At 35.2% G+C, this 26189-nt stretch overlaps 2 long non-coding RNA genes across 4 annotated transcripts; one reads left to right on the top strand and one right to left on the bottom strand.

The window, feature by feature from the left end:
• Positions 1–197: 197 nt before the first annotated feature.
• LOC131019856 (uncharacterized) lies at positions 198–23876 on the bottom strand. Of its 2 annotated transcripts, none has more exons than XR_009100499.1 (5): positions 23273–23876; positions 21415–21496; positions 18805–20818; positions 16947–17028; positions 198–461 (listed from the first exon to the last, which is right to left on the bottom strand). It is a non-coding gene; the product is annotated as an uncharacterized LOC131019856 (long non-coding RNA). The 2 variants fall into 2 exon arrangements; XR_009100498.1 differs by lacking the exon at positions 198–461 and adding an exon at positions 16085–16350.
• On the top strand, positions 5199–7203 carry LOC131019857 (uncharacterized). 2 transcript variants are annotated; one of them, XR_009100501.1, is made up of 4 exons: positions 5199–5430; positions 5949–6020; positions 6523–6633; positions 6708–7203. It is a non-coding gene; the product is annotated as an uncharacterized LOC131019857 (long non-coding RNA). The 2 variants fall into 2 exon arrangements; XR_009100500.1 differs by having other exon boundaries at positions 5201–6020.
• Positions 23877–26189: the final 2313 nt, after the last annotated feature.

The following is a 26189-nucleotide window of genomic DNA, read 5'->3' as shown; positions in this document are numbered from 1 at the left end:
TTAATTTAGTGTCAACCAATAAATTTTGAATTTTAATTGTAATAATATATGTAGATATAAAACTAGCACACATCTTATACTAATAATTATGTATTTGAAAATATAATATTAAATTTTCTCATAATGTTAAAATTTAGAATTTTGTCACACCCCAATTCTTGAATGAATAAATATAATCGAGGTGCAACTAATTCATAGAAATAAACAAGGAACAACCTTGTTAAAACCCGAATAATAAGATAACGAGTCGGGCTAGGCCCCTTTGGATCACAAGTTTTGTTTCATATTTCTGACAACCGACGTTCATTAACATAAAACTAGAAATTTTAAATTGAAGCTCGACATGAAGTCATCTTAAGTTGAGAAAACAAAAGGTGTATAAGAGTTATTACTACAGCGGAAGTCTATATAGAAATTGAATCCTAGCCTCAGCTCAGTCCCGTCAGCACCGGCCAGCCAACCTGAAAACATTTGAAAGTATTTTTGGGCTAAGTACTAATGTACTCAGTGGGCATGCATTTTCATAAACATTTCATATTTTCGTAAAGACAGTTTATCCAATCATACTTGACATGACTTAGAAGGTTTTAAATTGAAAAAACTTCTAAGCATGTTAAAATAATTTCTTTCATTTGTGCGCACATGTCACACTCCATTTCTGTTACTCGCTGTGATCCCGGACCTTTTAGCCACCGACGGATCCATTTCTCCCATTGCACTTGCCCTGAGGACGTAACTCAGACAAGTTGAATTGACCTCGGGACGCTACCCAGGCAGGCCCTTACATTACATGCTTCGGAACACATCCAGCAAGCACCCTTATAACGCCTCTTAGTTAGTGCCCGATGGAGATCAACCCACCGAGTCAGCTAACGAGTGTACACAATTCTCAAATAACGTGTTAGGCATAAGAGAACCTCAATTGATTCGTTGTGGCGAGCCTTAAACAGAGCAGAGTGCACATAAACATTTTATTGGATAAACAGTTTGCATTTCATTGAATAAATAATTTGCATTTCATTGAAACATTTAGAGCTTAATAACTCAATCATACTTTATACATTTGGAAAGTAAGCCCACCTGGTTAGGCAAAGCCTGAAGATCATAATCACATAAACTCATCTTGGGAAAGCAGTGTTAATCCCCTTGGTCCACAAAGCCTACAAGAAATTCTATCCTTAATAGGTCTCATGAAACTAATCTTAAAGTCTTAGTGGATGTACTAAACATACTTGATTCATCACGCCGGGTTTCCAAAATTTAGTAAATAAATAATTGAAAACTAAATTATTGAGTTAAGGACACCAACAATATCCTTACTCGATTTTCTTAAATAATTGAATTTATGAATAAACCAATTAAATTATGAATGCTTTCACTCACAAAAATACTTGATGCAAATCATTTCATGCTTAATCATATATGCACATAATAATATTAACATGAACCCAATAAATAAAATAAATCTACAGCCCAAATATTCAGGCCCAGGTTTTGAGCCCAACACTTCAAAATAAGGTCCACAATCCAATCCCTAACTCATATGTTTCATTCTCTCTTCAAACACCACTCACGCACACACACACGGACACACACTCAGCAGCGGCGCCCTCCTCCCTTTGGAAAAGTCGCCGCCGCAGCTCCTCCTCCGACGAGAACCCACCGGCCAGTCGCCTCTCTCCCTCGACCTCTCTGCTCTCTCTTCCCTCCGACTCTTTCACTTACACAGACACAGACGGACACCCTCTTCACCTTCTCCGGCGAGAACAGCCCTTGGCCGCTGTCGCCGGCTCCCTCCTCACCTCTCTCTTAATACTGAACCGCACCCAACACCTGCCAGCCGCCACCGCCCGGATTCCAAGCAGCGGCGCCGCCGGAACACCCTCTGTCTCGCAACTCTCCGAACTGGGCGAAGACGCCGCTCCACCCTCTCCGATTCTCTAGCAATGGCAGCCAGTGGCCGCCACCGACCAACTCCAGCCCCCCTATTCTTCTTCCCTCACTTCTCTCTCTCACAACACTCCTCAAATCACCACAGTTCAGACCCACCCCCACGAAGGTCAGCGCTGCCGCCGGAGCTTCCCAAGCTCAGCCTCCCCTGCCCTGACTCGACTCAAGCACACGCACACAGTTCACAACAGCACCAGTCTATCTCCCTCCATCATTTCTTTCTTTCTTACATCAGTGAATGCAAGGTTCCGGTTTAGATCAGTTTTAGTTCTTCTAAAAGTAAAAGTTTGCATCTTGTACAGTTCATAAAGAAATCAAGGTCAAGTCTTTTCCTATAAATATACATTGCTACTCATATTTGCATATTCAAAATGTATAGACATGTATGCGAACATATGTATGAATGTATTTTTCTAAAAATGAAAGGTTGAGTTGTTGTCTACTTTGGTTGAAATAAAACCTTGAGTTGATGAACATGTTGGTGGTTTTGATTTGGCAGTCTGCTTCAATAGTGAATTTGAAATGAAACCTTGATGAAAATGTTGTTTGTTTCTGGACTGAACTGGAGCTCTATCTCTGGTTGAGAAATTTGTGTGGGAAGTTTGAATGGAGAGTGTAGAAACTCAGTTGAAGTATAGCTGAAGTTTGGTCTATGAATTGTGTCTTAGAGACGTGGGTGATGGGAAGTGAAGGAAATGACTGTTGGAGGTGGTATGGTGAAGGCGATACCTATGTACTTGAATGAGGTATACACACGGAGAAAGATATTATAGCTGATGGAAAGAAATTTCAAGGGCTATGATGTGTTGTTGGCCAATTAAAATTCTTATAGCATAAAAATTAAATTGATATGCAAAATATATTCAGGTCTTGTAAATTTAAAATACTCGTTAAAAACTTTAAATGATCAAACTTTAGTAAATATGAAATGCAAAAGAATCAAAATAGCTAAAAATTTACAAAAAAAAAAAAATTGTAAATAAATTTTGTTGGAATTAAAATAAATAAATTCATTTTCTTTTATCCGACGTGAATCATCTAAATTTCTAAGTTCAAAATAATTCTAAACTTAGCAAGAAAAGAATGGGGTGTTACAAATTTGATTTTATCTATATAGTAACATAATCATAGCAAATTTATTTTCCCAACTATAGTACTACAACTGTAAACTCAATTTTTTTTTTGTTGGCAGAATCAATTATTATTTCGGTTCGAGAGTTTAATTGAAGATTGGCCGAATTTGATCGAATTAAATTACCCATTTTAAGCATAAAAAATATTTCAAATGTTATCCTCCTTACTCTTCTATTATAGAATAATTGTTCTTAGGTTGTATTTTTTATTATTTTATCAAAATACAAATTTTAAAATTAAACTACATATCATTAACTATAAATAATTCGTTAGAGTATATTAACACGCACAAACACACATTCAAGATATTTAATAAAATTATTAATACACTTTATTTTTTCGTTTAATAATTTTGAAAATAATTAGGACGATTGCTATTTAAGATAATATAATCATATGGAGCATAAAAAATATTATTGAATTATAAATTATTTTAATATAATGTAAACAGTAAACTTTAATTTTGGTAGGTCAATTTTAATAGCGAAAGTCGTCACTAATAATTTTTGGATTTACAGTTCATTAATGCATCGAGAAAATATGTTGTGAAATACAAATATAAATGAAAGAGTTTAGTGCCCCAAATTACCAACAAAGTAAAACTGTGTAAATAAAAGAGTAATGTTGGATACAATGTTGTCAACAGAATGTTAATAACATTATAACCAACATGCAGCGGAAAGTAAAAACACACAGGAATATTTTTTTCACGGATTATAAATAACCCGTGAGTGCCTCAAGGCTAAATTCACTATGTTGAATCAACAATACATAGTACAGATTTGGATCTTATTGGAGATCTATCTTTACAGAATGGCTGCCTAAGATAAACCAACCTATCTACTTTCAGTACTACAATGTTGATACAACACAGAACCCAAAACAGCCGAATAACAAAAGTTAATCGGACAAAGCAAACAACCTGCTACGCTCCAATGGCCTTGCACTTCAACTCTTGCCCTCGACGTCCCATCGATACAAAGATAGACTTTACAGATTGGCTGCCTAAGTCTACTTCGTCAAAGCAATCCTTGAAGAACCGGTGACACGTTTGCAGCAGGAAAATGACGAATTGGCTGTGAGTGAATGTTAAGTCGCAGATAATGCACTTCCAAAACGTAAGGATGATTGAAGTTTCTTGCTGCATTTATAGGCCTTCATATCGTGGTTGGTTTCATCCACTTCCCACTTCCAGAACCTTCCTATAACTGCTGCAATCCGTCTTCAATAACTGCTAGTCGACCAGCCTTGGGATGTTGGTTACGAGATCATGGTTCTTGAAAAATAGCAACAACCTTCCCACTACTTTGAACCATGCATAACCGCCTATCCACTTATTAGAAACGTGGTCAACAAACATAAGACTATTATTTCACAACCAAAGAATAAGAAATCGTGAAAGAAAGGTAAAGATTAAATATATACATTTACCAATGGAGAGTCAAAGTATGGAGTCAAGGCAGACTTCGGAATGTTGGTTGAAACCCAGAAATGTTGACACCATGAATGTTATCAACATTCCACCCAACATTGAAACACGAATGTTATCAACATTGGTCCCAACATTTTCGGAGTCAACATTGACTCTAACAATAAAATTTGAAAGAAAAAATATTTAGATATTTTGGTGAAAATTTTAATAATGATGATGATGATGATTAGTTAAAAAAAATGTTTTGCCAAGATCTTGGGTCATTCATATGATACGTCTCCAATTAAAAAATGAATTCTTCTTTATTGATTAGAGCTATTTTACATAATAAATAATTCATCAATTTTATTTTTTAATTATAATCATATAACCAATAAATATTCTAAATTATATTATTGAAAATATCCTCAATTTATAATCGCGTATCACACCAGAGAACGTACTAGTTAAATTCTTAATAATGTCACAGAAAAATACTTTACTAATATTATTAATAATATTAAAAAAATTAAACAAGACGATAAAATAAGTATCACACAGGAGGATGTATTAGTTAATTTTTTAATAATGTCACAAAAAAAACACTTTATTAATACTAATCTTTTTTTTTGACAGTATTATTAATACTAATCTTAACCCTAAAGTTACATTCACGTTGGACATCTCTCCCTCTCTCAGATTTTTCTTCACCGCCTTCTCTCCTTCCCTCTCTGCCTCACGCCACCGCCACCGCCACCGTCCAACGTCGCCCCGCCCGCAGACAGCAACCGCACCTCCTTTCTTCTCTTCCCCACCACCTCGGCTCTAACCCGTCCACTCCAGATCCGTTCGCTGTCCAGCGGTGCGGCGCGTTGTCCACTCCAGATCCTTTCACCGTGTGGCTCCTCTAGCTCCTCATCCTCGCCTTCCTCATCGTAATCGTGCTTAGCCTCGCCGATTCTAGAAGCTTCCTACTCAGATTCGTGAGATCTCTATTAATTTTCGCACAGGGGTTTCGAACATTAGATTTTGCAAAGGGGGGTTTTCGCACACAGGGGTCCAAGCACACCTGCAAATCTCAACATTGTGAAAAAAGGGGTTTATCTGATTTCTTTTTGCAAGTTTCATGGGGCGAGAGCCCCAATTTCTTGATTATGTTAGAGATTTTGGTATGGCAAAAATTGTGATTCTTGGAACATGTAAGGGAAATTTTCGTGGAAACCCATATGAATTTTGGAGATATTTTGAAAGTTTAATCTGCAGTTTTCGTGAAATACTTGGGATACTTGGAATATTTTCTGGTTTAATTCCTAGTTTTGAACTCCTTAAAAATTCATTAAACTCCTCCCTCCCCTTAATTTAGTTTTCTTAATCTCTATGGAGGGAGTATATTTTTAGATATTCTTTGCTTAGTTTCATTACATAATTGCTCATATTTGTTTATATGTTGTAGGTTCTACCAAACGAAAAGTTCAGGGAGTTACAAAAGGTTTGTCGGTGCAAAAAAAAGGCAGTCTTCTCAAAGGTTTGTTGGTTCAACAATTTGTACTCATAATTTGTGGTCTCATTGGTGCATGAGAAGTCTTTGTTTAGGATTTAGTGGATTTTTTTTTTTTACAAAAAATTCTTCAAGTATCTGATCTGATAGAAAAAGACATGTTCACGCTTGTGTTGTTATTTTCTAATTTGTTTGATAATTTGCTAGTTTTTTTTATGGAAAAATGTGTGTTCACGCTTGTATTGCAATTTTCTGTAGAAAAACTAATTATCATATAAGCATGATCAAGTTATTCTGTATATGGTCTTCAAAATACTATGCAGTGATTGATTGTTGAAATGATAGTTCCTGTAGAAAAACTAATTATCATATAAGCGTGATCACATGTTTTTGTATATGGTTTTCAAAATATGGTCTTCAAAATTTCAATAAGTATGTAGTGATTGATTATTGAAATAATAGTTCAAAATAAACGTAATCACGCCCTTTTATAAATTGTCTACTTATGCTTAGTATTGTTCATTTGTAGAAAATTAGCGATCAGAATAGAGAGAATCCTACTCGTACAACTGCATGGAGATTGAGCCGGTATAGTAATACAAAAAAAGAATCGATAGATGAATCCTCAAAGGAAGTTTATGTGAGTGAATAGTTAATTATTGTGTCTATATGTATTATGGAAATTATAAATACTAATATAAATTACTATTCAAGATGAGCTTATGAGGTTGCAGATTGAAAACATTGAAGATGATGACGGTCTTATGTCAGAAGACGTGGCTTTAGTCAAGGTTCTCAGCGAGGAAAAGTCGAGCCGACTTGGTGCATGTGGAGATGGATTGAAGCCACTATCGAAAAGAGAAGAGATGATTAATCTTGATTTGCAAAAAGAGAATGAAGAGCTAAAGAAAAAAAACGAAGAGTTGGCCTCTCGGTTTAAGTCTAGAGAAACTCAAATTAGCAACCACCAAGTGAATCTTCAATCTCAAGTAGAAGATCTTTTGAGAGCTAAACTCTCTGCTATCATTCAAGGCCTAAATCAAAGTAGTCAAATATCGAGTTCTAATTAATGTAAAGTTAGTTAACTAAGTTTATCTTTAATTTATTAGAAAAACATGATTTTATGCTATTTCATAAATATGTTTCTGCCTCAATTTTGCAATTTAGATTTGACTTTTTATAAATAAGCTTGATCACGCTTAAAATTTTCAACGTCTTATGAAACAATACTGTCAAACTAGCGTGATCACGTGTTGGGAACTTAATGAAATATCCTAATCCTAGTTTTGATGATACCAAAATTCTTAGGTTTCACTTGTAATAGACTAGAACTGTTCGAACTCATTTGTTAGAGTTCTCTATCTAGTTTAGTTGTTGTTCTGAAGACTAAAGACTGAAGCCGTAGGACTGAATACTGAAGACTGAAGTTGTCGACTAATGTAACGATTAAGGCAAAGTCAAATACTGATATTTGACTAACCAGTCCAAGAGTCAGTTACGACTGATTATTTAATGCGAGCCACGTGGATTCAGCGGACTGATACTAAAATCAAGTATCAGTTAAACATTCTTCCTCGGACTGAACGTCTAAAGTTTAAAGGAAGCCACACACTCCAGAAGTACAACTGCATTAAATGCAGAGATCTCAGGATCGTCCTTTCTCTACAGAGGCCACTCCTTTTGGTGACTACCTTTTTTCAGGGATGTCCTATCTCCTGCTCTTCAATGTAGCCGTTCTCACCAAACAAAGAAACCTCGAAGATTGAAGCCTCAGCCTAACTTCAAATTACTCTCTAACGGAAGAATTTTTGAAGACCATTTCAGCCAACGAATCTATTCAAGACGTCTCCTATAAATAGAGCTCGAGGATCACTTCAATCTTCACCGATTCATCTACATAAGCTGAAACGCTGCCGAATTCGTCACTCAGCATTTAAAGCCATTCCAAAGTTTGAATCGAAGAAGAGAATCACAAAGCCAAAAATAAGTCACTGCTGATTACATACATTCTCTTTGAACTTAGGTAAATATTATATATCCAAAGCCTAGGTATAACTGATTACAGAGAAGTTGTTCTTTGTAATTTAGTTGGCAAGTTTTCGAACCTCTTTTCAAACGACCGAATCGAGAGTTTGAGTTGTCAGGAGTTCATACTAGTGCTCTGTTTCCGAAGAGATCTTAGTGCCCAATGTGCGCTAAGAGTGAGAAATCCAACCAGGTGTGTTGGTACTGGAGATAGGATCTTCAGTTGTCCAGGTTTGCTGTACACCCGTAAGCACATGCCCAGTGAAGTTATCGGTCTGATCAACTGACCGTGGATGTAGGAAGTGTTTTCCAAACCACGTAAAAATCTCTGTATTATTTACAGCTTTCAGTATTTACCTTCTTACTTGTGTTCAAACTTTCTTAAACTGAAAACTGATTAACTGCAAAGAGAAACTTAACTGTTGACAATGTGATTAATCTCACAAGCTATTTCGAAACAAAAGTTTTCCGCTGCGTGTGTTATTAGTCTAACTGATCTATCTCCGGATAGTCAGTAAGATTCATAACGTCTCTCTGTTTAACAAACTCGAATGAAGCTTTACGTGTATTAGTTAAAGTCTTTGACTTTAACTGATAACTCTTTACTGAAGAGTATTCAGTATCATTCGTCAACCTTGTTTTGATAAAACTCTTTTAACTAAAAAGGTTGAGTCAGTTTGTGTTTCAAGTTTCATTTTCAAAAATAACCTATAGGTGTATTTCCCCTCCCCCCATACACCTATTCGAGACCCTCCGGACCTAACATCATGTCTTTACTTAAAGAAGCTTCTATATATTTTACAATTCGATTTTTTAGAAATAAACGTGATCACGCCCTTTTCTTAAATAAGTTTTTAATATTAAAATAATTCCTATAATTATACATGTGTAGTGGTGATTATAACATGTGACAAAATGATTACGTTTTAATGACGATAAAAGCATGCGACTACATATTGGTTTATATAGTGACGGTAAAAATCATGTCACTAAATGAGAAAGTTGTAGTAACGACAAATACATTGTGACTATTGACTGGAAAATTTAGTGACGCTTGTATCATGTCACTAAATTACGTAATTATAGTGACGACAGTATCATGTCACTGCAAACAGAAACTATTGTGACAAGCTTGAAACATGGCTACAAATTTTAAAATATAGTGACAAAAATAAATTCGTCACAATTTAATCATATTCAGTGGCAACATCATCCGTCACATTAATTAGATTTGTAGTGACAATATTTTGTTATCGTCACAGTAGCTTTTAGCGACAGTTGATATAGCTGCGACTTACCGACGACCACAAAAGTTGTCACTAGGATGCTTTAGTGACGACTTTGGCACACATAGTAATAAAAAATGTCGTCACTAAAAGCCTTTTTTTGTAGTGACGGTTGCAGATGTGACGAAGGCAATCGCCGGTCTAGTGAGGTGGATCTGGTGGGAGATATCGGAGTCGGAAGAGAGGGGATTGGAAGGAGAGATGATAGCGCCGAGGAAGAGCAGGGAGAGGTAGAGAAGGGGAATGTGAATTTGCGGCAGAGGCTGGAGGCTAGGGATTGGACGATATGGGGAAAGGGAGAGAGGGGGATGCGGCGCCGGGTTGCGGCGTCGATGAGAGAGACGGAGGTGGGGGAGGAGGAGCGTGAAGGAATATTAAACTGAATTAATGCTCCGTTTGCCCGATGATCGTTTCTTGGATTATTATTAATTCATCATACAACGATTAAATCCTAACATGCTCCTATGAATTTAACAGCTGCACATAGGTGTTAGGAAAACTTACTTGAGAATCGGATGCACAAGCTGTTGATGATCGCGTCGAAAGAATCTGACTCCAGCTCTGATCTTCTCGACTGTATCCCGCTCAATTCCCAACGTTGGATGGACAACGAGCTATGGAAATTCCCAAGACAGAATGACCACTCACGTTTCCTACGCCTATCTCTGCTCTCAAAAACCCTAATTTTTTCAGTGTATTTTCCTGAGAGCTGACAGCTGTATTTAATAATACAGAAAACCTTGAGGGGGCGCCAGTTTCTAGGTGAGGGCCGAAAATCTGCCCTACTTGGGCTAGGAGACATTGGGCCAGCCCAGGGACCAGATACAAGGAATAAAGATGGGCCTCAAATAAATTAATTTATCTATGGTCAGCCCAGACCATAATTAATTTATAAATATCAGTTCATTCCACTAGAGAACCGATACTGACTTACCCCTTTATTGCCGGTGATGAGTCGGGGCTTGTATTTAGACTTATTAAATCTCTGTATTTAAAATATCCGACATCCATTAATTAATTAGAGCTTTGACAGCTTAAATTAATTAATCTCTTAATAATTCCTTAAGCAGTACCACTCAAACTTTATTATTACGCCTGAACTTAATCAACCTGCAGGGTTTAGCGTAATAAACCTTATTGAGCTCCTTAAGGGGATGTCATTATCCTATACCGGATACGGGTACTAATACAGATAATCAAATATCATATATTAACCGCTATCACCCAAGATACAGAGTACTCGAGTTAGTATATAACTTTCACCCATAGTAAGTCAAAGTGATATACGAATTAATATATATATCTGAATACTTATTAGTATTAAGATTTATAAGTCACCGAGATCTTGATTCTTCACTTAAGTCAGATAGAAGAATACATCTCAAACTGTGGTCCTATCAATACGTAATGACGTACCAGTATAGACAAGTAGCCAAGACAAACTACTTCCATCTATACTGCAGCCTAAACCAATAACTTGTCCTAGAGTTATTTCGGCTGTGATCATATTATATCTCTTAAGGTTATTCCAATTATATGGTCTTCTGTGATCTACAACACACCATATAATCTACTTATACAGAGATAAAGAACATACATATGCAATCATGAACACAATCAGATAGGAGATAAGAATAGTGAAAACAGGAATCATTGTATACAAGCATAAAGTTCTTGCTTTCAGTATACAAATCCAACAGAGCGGAGGAGGAGGGAGAAGACGTAATGCGGGAGAGAGGAGGAGGGAGAAGACGTAATGCGGGAGAGAGGAAGAGGGAAAGGAAATAGAGGAGCAGAGGCTGTGGAAGGTGGCGCCATTGTTCCGCCGCCGTGGGTGGTGGTGGTGAAGGGCTTCCCCAAAACAGTGTTTCCGGTGAGTTTCCGGCCAGTTTCCGGCGAAAATTAACGTGTTAAAATTAAAAAAATTAAAAAAATAAAATAGTTAACGGTGTTAAGTCGCCGTTAGGGCAGAGAGCCTGATTGTTCGAAATTAAGGACTTCAAGAGTTTAATTGGCCCAACTTCGACTATAAGGAGCTAAACGTGATAAGGGCCACTATGATAGGGGCGTATTTGATACTTAACCCTAAAAATAACAATTATAGTGAACAAATGTAATAATTTAGAAACATTACATTTCATCATATCAATAGTTACTTTTCCTTATGACAATGATTACTTGAATAATTATTTAATATTACCTTTATTCACATCAATGGTTATTTTTTCTTACAACAATAATTACTTAACCAAATAATTAAAATTATAAGTTTTCGTGAGTAAAACTAATAATTTTCGTGAAAAATAATAATAATTTTGAAATACTATATTTCTTCATATGAATAATTATTTTTTTTATTAAGATTATAGTTACTTTTAATAAGTATAAAATGTACATTTCTTAGCACAAATGTATACTTATGTTAATATTAGTATTTACCTTCATTCAATATAAAGTATTACCTTTTCTAAACCCTAAACCTTGAAAACTAAACCCTCAACACTAAATCTTGAACCCTTACAACAATATTTACTTTTAATAAGCATTAGATCTACATTTTTTCGCACAAATGTATACTTATTGTTTACCTTGTTTCTTAGTGTTATTGTTGAGTTGTGTGATACACTTTCGAGCATGCTTTGTGCTTTTTCGTGCCGTGTTATTCTTGCCCGAGTGCTGTTTGCTGCTTTTTCTTGTTGGTGCAGGATTCCGGAGTTTGGGAAGTTTTTCGTGAAGTTGTGAGCGTTTTTGGATCAAGAGGCAACTAACGGGACAACTGCTGTAGCCAGAGGCGGCCGCCTTCTCTAGGCCACCACCTACTTCTAGGCCACCGCTTTCGCTAGGCCACCGCCTACTTCTAGGCCACCGCCTTCTCTAGGCCACCGCCTACTTCTAGGCCACCGCCTTCTCTAGGCGGCCGCCTACTGCGTGTTCTGGCAGTTACGAATTTTTTAGTTTAAAACCCATCTCTAGGGTTTCACTTTATCATTCTCGTCTCCAGCAGCCTCCATAGGCGATTTTCACCTCTTTCTTAAGGTTTTTAGAGTTCCACAACACTTACTTTCAATCTTGGATTCATTGGATTGCTTTGGATGTCAATTAACACTTCATCGGATTGGTTTTCCTTGGATTGCTATGTTTTGTAAGAACTCCCTTTGATTCTCTTTGTTTATGAATCCCTTGGTTATTTAAGTCTTTGTTTCTTGTCTTTAATGAATATGATGATTGAAGATTATTGTTGTTGATTCTATATTCTCTTGGTTTTATGAATCTTTTGGTTAATTGAGTTTTGTGTTTTATGTATTTGATGAATGTGAAGATTGAAGTTCATTGTTGTTGATTCTAGATTCTCTTGGTTTTCTAAATCCTTTGGTTTATTTGAATCTTTATTTTGTGTTTTGATTAATATGATGATTGGAGATAATTGTTGTTGAGTTTAGATAATCTACGTGATTCGTAGTTTGTTGCTATTGTTTACCCTTTTCCTTTCTTGTTGATGAATATTTAGAGATTTCTTTTATGGAGATTAAGATTTTCTTGCATTCGAATCTTATGCTTGATTGAGTTTCTTGCCTAGGTAGTTATTAATCTTAGATGTTTACGAGTTTATGATCGTTTGGTTTAGTGTTTGAGTTTGAAACTCTAGTTGATTTCGTTAATGTTCAAATGCCATGTTCTAATTAGTTTGTCCATGTGTGTTTGCTTAACATTCATTTGATTAAATGTTAATATGTTATTTCGCCTAGATAATCGTTGTTTATGGTGTTGAATTGATGATTGCTTCTAGATTGCTAGTTTAGCACCCTAGCTTTGTTTGCCTTCTTGCGTTATTATTGGCTTCCTATCTTTTGCCTAGTTAACTTTATATGCTTTATTTTAATTACGCATTAGTTAATCGGAGAGAAAGTGTCAGACCCAAACTTCTGATTAGAGTGTTTAGGTTTATTTCCTATTTTCTGTGCGTAGCATGATCAAAGCCCTGTTTAGCCTTCCTTGAGAGACGACTTGGGTTAGCTTATTACACTAGGATGACCTCGTACGATTGCGAGTCAATCCATTAGGTGTTTTGGGTTGAGTCACTTATGTTAATATAAATATTTAACATAACTCAATATAAAGTATTATATTTTTTAAACATTAAACCCTTACCACTAAATCCTAAACCTTGAATACTAAACCCTAATAGGAATATTTACGTTTAATAAGCATAAAATATACATTTGTTAGCACAAATCTATACTTATGTTAATATAAGTTTTTACCTTCATTGAATGCAAAGTATTATATTTTCTAAACTCTAAACCCTGAAAACTAAACCCTAAACACTAAATCTTGAACCCTTATAGGAATATTTACTTTTAATAAACATAGGGTTTAGTATCAAATAAGCCCCTAACATAGAGGCCCTTATCACGTATAGATCCCTATAGTCGAGGTTGGTTCAACTAAACCCTCGAAGTCTTTAATTCCGTGCAATTAGCTCTTCAGATTTAACAACTGTTTAACACCGTTAACTATTTTATTTTTTATTTTTTTAATTTCATTGGTGGTGGGACCCACGCTTTCTTCTTCACCAAGCATGCCGGAAACACAACTGAACTTCTTCCCTCCGCTCGCCGGAAACACATCTGGATATATCACATCGAGGCTCATTCCCGAATACCAACAGCGCGGAACGCTCCGCCATAGATGGGCGGAGAGCTCTTGTAGAGAGGAGATTTTGTCGGTGCCAGCTTCGGAAATTGAAATTGGCCTTTGGATGGGGTTTGCTTGCTGAAATGGAAGATCCTCTCGAGCCACGGAGGTGGAACGGAGCTGAGCGGAGAATCCTGCTCCAGTCGTGGAAGGCAGAGGGGCCGCTTGTCGCCGGGAACGTTGCTGGGGAACCAAGACTTGAAAACAGGGGTCTTCGAAATGGTGTAAGAACCGCTGGAGATCTCCGACCAATAGTTGAAGAAATGCCAGAAAGAGATACCGTCGATGACGGCGTGACTGGCGGTGCGGCCTATGAAAACGCCATCGACGAGCTCTGTGACTTGTACCGCTAGCAAAAGCTTTGAAACGACATCCCAATTAGAAAGGCCATTGTGTGGAAAGAAGGAAGCTACTATTTAAGGTATCCATTTTTGTTCCAACTGCATGAACGAACTCCACTTCCATGTTGTTGCAGTCGAGGAACAAACTGAAAGTGTCGTCGTCGTGGGCGGTGGTGGTAAGGCGGCCGGCGAGAGGAGGGAAGAAGTCCAGATGTGTTTGCGGCATGTTCGGTGAAGAAGAAAGCGTGGGTCCCACCACCAATGAAATTAAAATAAAAAATAAAATAGTTAACGGTGTTAAATGGCCGTTAAGTCGGAGGGGCTAATTGCACGAAATTAAGGACTTCAGGGGTTTAGTTGAACCAACCTCGACTATAGGGATCTATACGTGATAAAGGCATCTATGTTAGGGGCTTATTTGATACTTAACCCATAAACATAAGATATGCATTTATGAATAAAAATAAATGTTAAGTATCAAATAAGCCCCTATAATACTGGCCCTTATCACGTTTAGCTCCCTATAGTCGAAGTTGGGCCAACTAAACACCTGAAGTCCTTAATTTCGGACAATCAGGCCCTCTGCTCTAACGGTGACTTAACACCGTTAACTATTTTTTTTAATTCCAACACCGTTAATTTTTGCCGAAAACACCCCCTTCACCCTCCCTATAGTGCTAGAGGAATAGAGAATCGCCGTCGTGTTGTCCTGGAACACCTCCGACGAATCAAATTTGGCGTCGCAGGGAGCAGGAGGGATTCAAACTCAGGAGAGTCGAGCACCACCATCCCCTGGGGCAGCGGCAGCAGCCTGGCGACGGTCAATCGCCAGTCTAGTGAGGTGGATCTGGTGGGAGATATCGGAGTTGGAAGAGAGGGGATCGAAAGAGGAGATGATAGCGCCGAGGAAGAGCAAGGAGAGGTAGAGAAGGGGAATGTGAATTTGCGGCGGAGGTTGGAGGCTAAGGATTGGACGATATGGGGAAGGGGAGAGAGGGGAATGCGGCGGCGGGTTGCAGCGTCGATGAGAGATGCGGAGGTGAGGGAGGAGGAACGGAGGAGGAGGGAGAAGACGTAATGCGGGAGAGAGGAAGAGGGAAAGGAAATAGAGGGGCGGAGGCTGTGGAAGGTGGCGCCATTGTTCCGCCGCCGTGGGTGGTGGTGGTGGTGGTGAAGGGCTTCCCCAAAACAGTGTTTCCGACGAGTTTCCGGTGAAAATTAACGTGTTAAAATTAAAAAAAATAAAAAAATAAAATAGTTAACGGTGTTAAGTCGCCGTTAGGGCAGAGGGCCTGATTGTTCGAAATTAAGGATTTCAACTATAGGGAGCTAAACGTGATAAGGGCCACTATGATAGGGGCTTATTTGATACTTGACCCTAAAAATAATAATTATCGTGAACAAATATAATAATTTAGAAATATTACATTTCATCATATCAATAGTTACTTTTCCTTATGACAATGATTACTTGAATAATTATTTAAATATTACCTTTGTTCACATCAATGGTTATTTTTTCTTACAACTATAATTACTTAACCAAATAATTAAAATTTTAAGTTTTCGTGAGTAAAACTAATAATTTTCGAGAAAAAAAGTAATAAATTTAAAATATTACATTTCTTCATATGAATAATTATTTTTTTTATTGAGATTATAGTTACTTTGTCACAGCCCAATTCTTGAATGAATAAATATAATCGAGGTGTGAATAATTCATAGAAATAAACAAGGAAAATACCTTGTTAAAACCCGAAATAGGATAGAAAGTCGGGCTATGCCCCTTTGGATCACAAGTTTTGTTTCATGCTTCTGACAACCGACATTCATTGGCCTAAATTTAGTAGTGAAAAGTCTAAGCTCGATCAAGTATATCGTTTGAAATTTAACATGAAGATCTTAAGTTGGGAAAACAAAAGACTGATATAAGTAATTGCTACAGCGGAAGTCTAACATATGAATTTATCTCTAGCCTCAGCTCCGTCCCGTCAGCACCAGCCAGCCAACCTGAAAACATTTGAAAGTATTTTTGGGCTAAGTACTAATGTACTTAGTGGGCATGCATTTTCATAAACGTTTCATATTTTCGTAAGAGCAGTTTATCCAATTATACTTGACATGACTTAGAAGGTTTTAAAATGAAATAACTTCTAAGCATGTTAAAACATTTTTCATTTGTGCGCACATGTCACACTCCCTTTCTGTTACTCGCTGTGATCCCGGACCTTTTAGCCACCGACGGATCCATATCTCCCGCTTTACTTGATCTGAGGGCGTAACCCAGTCAAGTTCCCATTTGGGACCCAATGCTCCGGAACACATCCCGTCGAGCACCCTTATAACGCCTCATACATGATTAGTGCTCGAATGGAGATCAACCCACCGAGTCAGCTAATAGGTGTACACAATTCTCAAACAACGTGTTAGGTCATAAGAGAACCTCGATCGATTAACTTATGCGAGCCTTAAACAGAGCAGAGTGCACAAAATATTTTATTGGATAAACAGTTTTCATTACATTAAATAAACAATTTGCATTTCATTGAAAACATTTAGAGCTTAATAACTCAATCATACTTTGTACATTTGGAAAGTAAGCCCACCTGGATAGGCAAAGCCTGAAGATCATACACATATAAACCTGTCTTGGAAAAGTAGCGCTAATCCTCCTGGTCATCACAAAGCCTACAAGAAATTCTATCCTTAATAGGTCTCATGAAACTAATCTTAATGTATTTGTGGATGTACTAAACATACTTGATTCATCACGCCGGGTTTTCAAATTTAATGAATAAATACTTGAAAACTAAATTTCTTGAGTTAAGGACACCAACAATATCCTTACTCGATTTTCTTTTAGTGTTTTAGGGTTCTAGCATCCATAATTCGTTCCATTAAAGACAATCGAAAACCAACATAACCTCGTGACTAACCACATAATATCACGTAATCACGTAAACAATAAACAGAAAGAAATAAAATCCTCAAGTTTAGTATCATTAAAAATCACAAGTTCACATGAACATAAAAGAAATCATGCACCATTTTTATAACATTCTATACATTTCATTTTTTTTTTCATGTAAATAAATAAGAAATTCCATTATTCATTTATAAATAATAAAACATTTTAAAATCCATTGAGATGAAATAAAACAATTTAACCATTTAAAATCCATACTCAAAAAGCCTTGAAATATTATAAAAATGAGGGTTTAATCCCAAAATTTGTTTTCATTTTTAAAGTCCATCAATAAATTAAATAAAAGAACGGACCTCATTTAAAATAAATAGTCCCAACCTTAAATATTAAAATTTAAATCAAGAGATTTAAATTCACTAAAATAATTTAGTGAAAATTCAAACACATAGGCAACACAATCACATAAGGCACATAAGAATCACAATCAAACATCATTAAAACATGCTCTGTTTTTACACTGGTTCAACTTCAAAATTTAATCTGTTCTGACTCTGACATCTCCTGGACTCGAGACTCATACCAAAAGAAAGATCTTCGAGTCTAGTTTCATATAAAAAAAAGTAGAGGCGAAAACTCCAAGTGGTTTGAGAGATATGACGTTTTTACCACGATCTACCATATTCGGCAGTTTTGAGCAATCGAAAACTTTGATTTTTGAAAATAGTACACGTTGTCAAACCGGGCTCAAATTTGGTGGATATCTAGATAACACAATAAGGTTAATACCATAAAAATTTGGAAATCTATATCACACAGGAAGCTACTGAAATGAATGACTCTTTTCACTGTTCTCTGAAATTCTCGGTGGTAATGTGCAGTTTAGGTTTTGCATTTTAAAGAAATATCAAACGAAATTGAAATAGCTTGACATTTTACCAGGGTACTCAATACTCATGTAGAAACTTGCTATAAAATTTTCAAAGCTATTAGACATCGACAAACCATCGATCACAGTAGGTCAGTAGGCCTACGAAATTCTCCAATTTGTATTTAAAACTTATATATCTTAATAATATCTCTAACTTGAATATAACATCATAATTCTCAACAACAACTCATCCCAAAACTCATTTCATCACTTCTAATCATCAATCTAAACCATCACTTAACATCATAGCATGCTCAAGAAATCATATACCCACTCAAATCTTCAAATCAACATCATATAACAAAATCACATATAGAAACACATATATATCATCTTCTTCCTCAAACTAACATTTTTCATTTTTCACTTCTCAACCTCAAGCTTCAATCTCATCCATCATTAATCATCTAGATCATCTCATAAACTCAAATCCATCATCATATAACTCAAGCCAAGTCAAGAAAATAAACAACAAAATTCGTAGGGTTTCAAGCTCCTAATTTTCGAAAGTTTCATAAAAATAAGTTGGGTGATTTCCTTGCTCAATCATGATCATATACTCACTCACATATCATTAATATGATCAAATAAATAATCTAAGATCACTTACTCAAGGATTTAAAAGGTGATCAAGACTTTGCTCCAACTTTGATCTTAGCTCTAGCTTCTTGAATTTGATGAGATATGATAGTATTTGATTGGATTGGATGGTGGATTATCTCATAGTAGTGTTTGATGAAGCTTCTCTAAGCTTTCTTCAATGGACATCAATGGAGGAAAAGAGAGTATAGAGAGAGATTTAGTGAGAGCCGAGAGTGAAGTGTAAAGTGGGTGGAAAGAGTGGGTGTAGGTGGATGTAGTGGGAGTAGTGGGAGTAGTGGTGGAGGAAAAAGGGTGTAGTGGTGGAAGAGTAGGTGGATGTGGAAGAGTGGGTGGAGAAATTAGGTGATTGAATAAAATAAAAAGTCTTCCGGGTTGTACTATGAAAACTGTAATAATCGTTCAGTGTTTGCTTAAATAAATAGCTCGTGTAGATGCTAAATGCTTAATATAAATAAATATGCAATGCATATAAATTTAATAACTAAATTTACAAATGTTTTTGTAAATCATTTTTGTTGGAATTAAAATAAATTCATTTTCTTTATATCCGGCGTGAATCATCATGACTTCTAAGTTCAAAATTACTCTAAATTTAGCGAGGAAAAAGCGGGGTGTTACATCCCTCCCTCCTTATAAAAATTTCGTCCTCGAAATTGTATATCTGGGTAATCTAGTTTGGGATACTAGACTTCACTATCAGTGCGGCTACATAGCTTGATTGTTATCGCATCTTTCTAATTGTGAGAACACCATGTCTATAATCTCGAGAACTGGTGACAAACGAACTCATTCTAATCATATTATGCTTATCGTGATGGAAGCAAAATCTTATTGTGACAACTACATAGTGAGAGTCTATACATTGGGATGACTAAATTGACAATCACCGAGATCATAGTCATGTGGGCTGGCCAGACCCAGCACGGCGAGTTACTCAGTCAAATGGGAGCTTCGCCCCCATTCATGTCAACTTCTTATCTCTTTATAAAGCTCTAAGTCAACTTTTAACTTAAAGCACTTACTTCTAAGTACTTCAATCATAATCATTGGTACCATATAAGTCCATTCTATGCCGTTCTAGTGGTGCTGTCACGACTAACATTCATAAGGCATTATTGGGTGGTTCTCAAACGGTTTGTAAAAGAACTCATCATTCTAATCATATAGGCAGTGAACCTAAAATGATAACATAAAACTTTCTCATCATTCATACATGCATACATACATACATACATATATTTGCTTTCTTTGAAATTTTGAGTCATATGGACATTAAATGTCCCTTTCATGAAAAACTTTGCTTATGCCGGAAAGATTCAAGGAATCTAACTCGACCATACATACATACATACATTGATTCGTTAAGGGCTCGGGTTGTCCCAAACACGACATTGAGCTTAGTTATATGAGTCGAAGACCCAAAATAACAACATGAAGAATAATTTGCAGTTCACATAACATCATAAACATAAGGCGCACATTTTCTTGAAAACTTTCATAACATCTGAAATACATATATGTATATTTTTGAAACTATTATCGTACCTTTGTTGCGGCAGTGTGACGGCGAGCTGAGGGCTACTGACATTCTTAGAAGTCTAGAGATACTATTCTAGACTCGACATCAAAAACTTATGGTTATCAGAGACATGAAAGGAAACTCATGCTCTGATACCATTCTGTCACAGCCCAATTCTTGAATGAATAAATATAATCGAGGTGTGAATAATTCATAGAAATAAACAAGGAAAATACCTTGTTAAAACCCGAAATAGGATAGAAAGTCGGGCTATGCCCCTTTGGATCACAAGTTTTGTTTCATGCTTCTGACAACCGACATTCATTGGCCTAAATTTAGTAGTGAAAAGTCTAAGCTCGATCAAGTATATCGTTTGAAATTTAACATGAAGATCTTAAGTTGGGAAAACAAAAGACTGATATAAGTAATTGCTACAGCGGAAGTCTAACATATGAATTTATCTCTAGCCTCAGCTCCGTCCCGTCAGCACCAGCCAGCCAACCTGAAAACATTTGAAAGTATTTTTGGGCTAAGTACTAATGTACTTAGTGGGCATGCATTTTCATAAACGTTTCATATTTTCGTAAGAGCAGTTTATCCAATTATACTTGACATGACTTAGAAGGTTTTAAAATGAAATAACTTCTAAGCATGTTAAAACATTTTTCATTTGTGCGCACATGTCACACTCCCTTTCTGTTACTCGCTGTGATCCCGGACCTTTTAGCCACCGACGGATCCATATCTCCCGCTTTACTTGATCTGAGGGCGTAACCCAGTCAAGTTCCCATTTGGGACCCAATGCTCCGGAACACATCCCGTCGAGCACCCTTATAACGCCTCATACATGATTAGTGCTCGAATGGAGATCAACCCACCGAGTCAGCTAATAGGTGTACACAATTCTCAAACAACGTGTTAGGTCATAAGAGAACCTCGATCGATTAACTTATGCGAGCCTTAAACAGAGCAGAGTGCACAAAATATTTTATTGGATAAACAGTTTTCATTACATTAAATAAACAATTTGCATTTCATTGAAAACATTTAGAGCTTAATAACTCAATCATACTTTGTACATTTGGAAAGTAAGCCCACCTGGATAGGCAAAGCCTGAAGATCATACACATATAAACCTGTCTTGGAAAAGTAGCGCTAATCCTCCTGGTCATCACAAAGCCTACAAGAAATTCTATCCTTAATAGGTCTCATGAAACTAATCTTAATGTATTTGTGGATGTACTAAACATACTTGATTCATCACGCCGGGTTTTCAAATTTAATGAATAAATACTTGAAAACTAAATTTCTTGAGTTAAGGACACCAACAATATCCTTACTCGATTTTCTTTTAGTGTTTTAGGGTTCTAGCATCCATAATTCGTTCCATTAAAGACAATCGAAAACCAACATAACCTCGTGACTAACCACATAATATCACGTAATCACGTAAACAATAAACAGAAAGAAATAAAATCCTCAAGTTTAGTATCATTAAAAATCACAAGTTCACATGAACATAAAAGAAATCATGCACCATTTTTATAACATTCTATACATTTCATTTTTTTTTTCATGTAAATAAATAAGAAATTCCATTATTCATTTATAAATAATAAAACATTTTAAAATCCATTGAGATGAAATAAAACAATTTAACCATTTAAAATCCATACTCAAAAAGCCTTGAAATATTATAAAAATGAGGGTTTAATCCCAAAATTTGTTTTCATTTTTAAAGTCCATCAATAAATTAAATAAAAGAACGGACCTCATTTAAAATAAATAGTCCCAACCTTAAATATTAAAATTTAAATCAAGAGATTTAAATTCACTAAAATAATTTAGTGAAAATTCAAACACATAGGCAACACAATCACATAAGGCACATAAGAATCACAATCAAACATCATTAAAACATGCTCTGTTTTTACACTGGTTCAACTTCAAAATTTAATCTGTTCTGACTCTGACATCTCCTGGACTCGAGACTCATACCAAAAGAAAGATCTTCGAGTCTAGTTTCATACAAAAAAAAGTAGAGGCGAAAACTCCAAGTGGTTTGAGAGATATGACGTTTTTACCACGATCTACCATATTCGGCAGTTTTGAGCAATCGAAAACTTTGATTTTTGAAAATAGTACACGTTGTCAAACCGGGCTCAAATTTGGTGGATATCTAGATAACACAATAAGGTTAATACCATAAAAATTTGGAAATCTATATCACACAGGAAGCTACTGAAATGAATGACTCTTTTCACTGTTCTCTGAAATTCTCGGTGGTAATGTGCAGTTTAGGTTTTGCATTTTAAAGAAATATCAAACGAAATTGAAATAGCTTGAAATTTTACCAGGGTACTCAATACTCATGTAGAAACTTGCTATAAAATTTTCAAAACTATTAGACATCGACAAACCATCGATCACAGTAGGTCAGTAGGCCTACGAAATTCTCCAATTTGTATTTAAAACTTATATATCTTAATAATATCTCTAACTTGAATATAACATCATAATTCTCAACAACAACTCATCCCAAAACTCATTTCATCACTTCTAATCATCAATCTAAACCATCACTTAACATCATAGCATGCTCAAGAAATCATATACCCACTCAAATCTTCAAATCAACATCATATAACAAAATCACATATAGAAACACATATATATCATCTTCTTCCTCAAACTAACATTTTTCATTTTTCACTTCTCAACCTCAAGCTTCAATCTCATCCATCATTAATCATCTAGATCATCTCATAAACTCAAATCCATCATCATATAACTCAAGCCAAGTCAAGAAAATAAACAACAAAATTCGTAGGGTTTCAAGCTCCTAATTTTCGAAAGTTTCATAAAAATAAGTTGGGTGATTTCCTTGCTCAATCATGATCATATACTCACTCACATATCATTAATATGATCAAATAAATAATCTAAGATCACTTACTCAAGGATTTAAAAGGTGATCAAGACTTTGCTCCAACTTTGATCTTAGCTCTAGCTTCTTGAATTTGATGAGATATGATAGTATTTGATTGGATTGGATGGTGGATTATCTCATAGTAGTGTTTGATGAAGCTTCTCTAAGCTTTCTTCAATGGACATCAATGGAGGAAAAGAGAGTATAGAGAGAGATTTAGTGAGAGCCGAGAGTGAAGTGTAAAGTGGGTGGAAAGAGTGGGTGTAGGTGGATGTAGTGGGAGTAGTGGGAGTAGTGGTGGAGGAAAAAGGGTGTAGTGGTGGAAGAGTAGGTGGATGTGGAAGAGTGGGTGGAGAAATTAGGTGATTGAATAAAATAAAAAGTCTTCCGGGTTGTACTATGAAAACTGTAATAATCGTTCAGTGTTTGCTTAAATAAATAGCTCGTGTAGATGCTAAATGCTTAATATAAATAAATATGCAATGCATATAAATTTAATAACTAAATTTACAAATGTTTTTGTAAATCATTTTTGTTGGAATTAAAATAAATTCATTTTCTTTATATCCGGCGTGAATCATCATGACTTCTAAGTTCAAAATTACTCTAAATTTAGCGAGGAAAAAGCGGGGTGTTACATACTTTGAATAAGTATAAAATATACATGATTTGTTAGAACAAATGTATATTTATGTTAATATTAGTATTTACCTTCATTCAATATAAAGTATTACATTTTCTAAACCCTAAACATTGAAAACTAAACCCTTAACACACTAAATCTTGAACCCTAACAACAATATTTACTTTTAATAAGCATTAGATCTACATTTGTTCGCACAAATGTATTGTAACATCCCGATAATTTAGATTTATTTTATAAGTTTAATTAATAGTATTTTCATGTATAGCTTATTTTTTTTAAATAATTACATGATACATATAGATATGCACCCTTAATTTTATCTATTATTATTATTATTATTATTATTATTATTATTATTATTATTATTATTATTATTATTATTAGTAGTAGTAGTAGTAGTATTATTTTTGTTTCCTATTAGAACTAGAATTCTTTAAAGATTAATATAAATATGAGATCAATTTTCAAACCCTAAGACACACCCGTAGAACCCGAAGCAGCCATCAAGAATCGGTACTCTTCTCAATTTTTATTTTTATTTTCGTAAGGTTTTAAATCTTAAATTCTCGTTCATTCTTCAAGCAATGGCCAAAATCTGTTTTCACATATGTGCGGCTGCCAAAAGATAATGTAGCTTTTCACAAACAAAATTCATATATGAGACTTTCCTTCCATCTCGAACTCTGCGTAAACTTTCGAGTATTTCTTTTACTTGAGTATATTAAACTTAAATATGTTATGCTGATTGTGTATTTAATTAATAATATTCGTCTAAGGATAACAATTGGTTTTGCAAAGTTTTATGAATTAAAATGTGAAGTTGCAGTTGACCTTAGTTTGCTATATATATATATATATATAAATTTTGTTTTGTTAACCAAACCTGGAATTTTAATGTGTTTCGAAAATTATGGTTGATGGTTTTAGTCAAACAATTTTCGTCTTTTTTATATATATAAACTCATCAATTGGATTTTGAAATACAAATTTTTAGTTTTTAATTGAAGGTCCATTACGTATATGCATATACATACTTGTAAATTGACAATAACTTTTATAAAGTTTCTTTTCATTGAAACCTAAGTTTTATTTAATTTCTTATAGATCTTGCATTTTTTTAAATATATATATATATATATATATATATATATATATATATATATATATTAAATTTTATTTATAGAACTTTAGTTTAAGTTATTGTAGGATCCATATTAAACCATTATATTTATTTAATTAGGTGCGGTGTAACTAGGATCCTTGTTGGGGACTTGATTGAATTTATAAGCTTCAATCTTAAGGTGAGGGATTATATGCTTGTGGTTATATTCATGTATGTTTTTATATGCTCTTAGTTCATGTTTGATTGTACTTGCTCAGCCATGTAGAAATACATGTTCAGAATATCAGCCATGTTGAAATACATGTTCAGCCATGTAGAAATACATGTTCAGAAAATCAGCTATGTTGAAATACATGTTCAGCCATGTAGAAATACATGTTCAGAAAATCAGCCATGTTGAAATACATGTTCAGCCATGTAGAAATACATGTTCAGAAATTTAGCCATGTTGAAATACATGTTCAGGGGCTCTCAGTTCGCCCATCAGATTATCAGTATATGTGTATGACAATGTGAATTATTTGCATGTTTAAGCGTATGTGAATATGTGCATGGTTTTTCACTGAGTATATTTTCAATATGCTCACCCCTTTATCATTTCAGTTTTGCAGTTCTGGAGTTGAGGTGGCCATGGAAGTCGAGAATGACTAGAGATTTAGTATTTCCATAGAAAATATAAGTTGAACTTGTTACTTTTCAGTTTATCGTGTTTATTTCATGTTACTAAATTAGTTTTTGGGCAATTGATTTTTAATTATTTTAAATGTTGATAGTCAAGATATTTTATTTTATCTATTAGTTCTTCAAGATTTTAAATTAAAAAGTTTATGAAAATTGGGGTGTTACATGTATACTTATGTTAATATATATATTTAAGAGGTAATATATAGAAGTGTCCACTTTCATATTGTAAAATTAAAAATTAGCCTATCAAATAAAAAAAATTAAAAATTGGCTAGTTTTTGTGTAAAAATACAAATTTACCCCTAAAATAAAAACATAAAAAATGGTCACTTTTCTCTATCTCTCTCAAAGCTTCCACACTCTTCTCACAACTCTCTCTCTCTCTCTCTCCACCATCTTCTTCTTCGTTGTCCCGTCGTGCTGCCTCCTCCGGCTGCGAATCGTCGTCGCACACTGCCGCCGTCTGGTAAGATTTCTGGTGTCACCGCTGC

This window comes from Salvia miltiorrhiza, chromosome 4, assembly GCF_028751815.1.
Source record: "Salvia miltiorrhiza cultivar Shanhuang (shh) chromosome 4, IMPLAD_Smil_shh, whole genome shotgun sequence".
In the NCBI taxonomy this organism is placed as follows: domain Eukaryota; kingdom Viridiplantae; phylum Streptophyta; class Magnoliopsida; order Lamiales; family Lamiaceae; genus Salvia; species Salvia miltiorrhiza.
The sequence above is the reverse complement of the archived record's forward strand: the minus strand, read 5'-3'. Positions and strand labels throughout refer to the sequence as shown.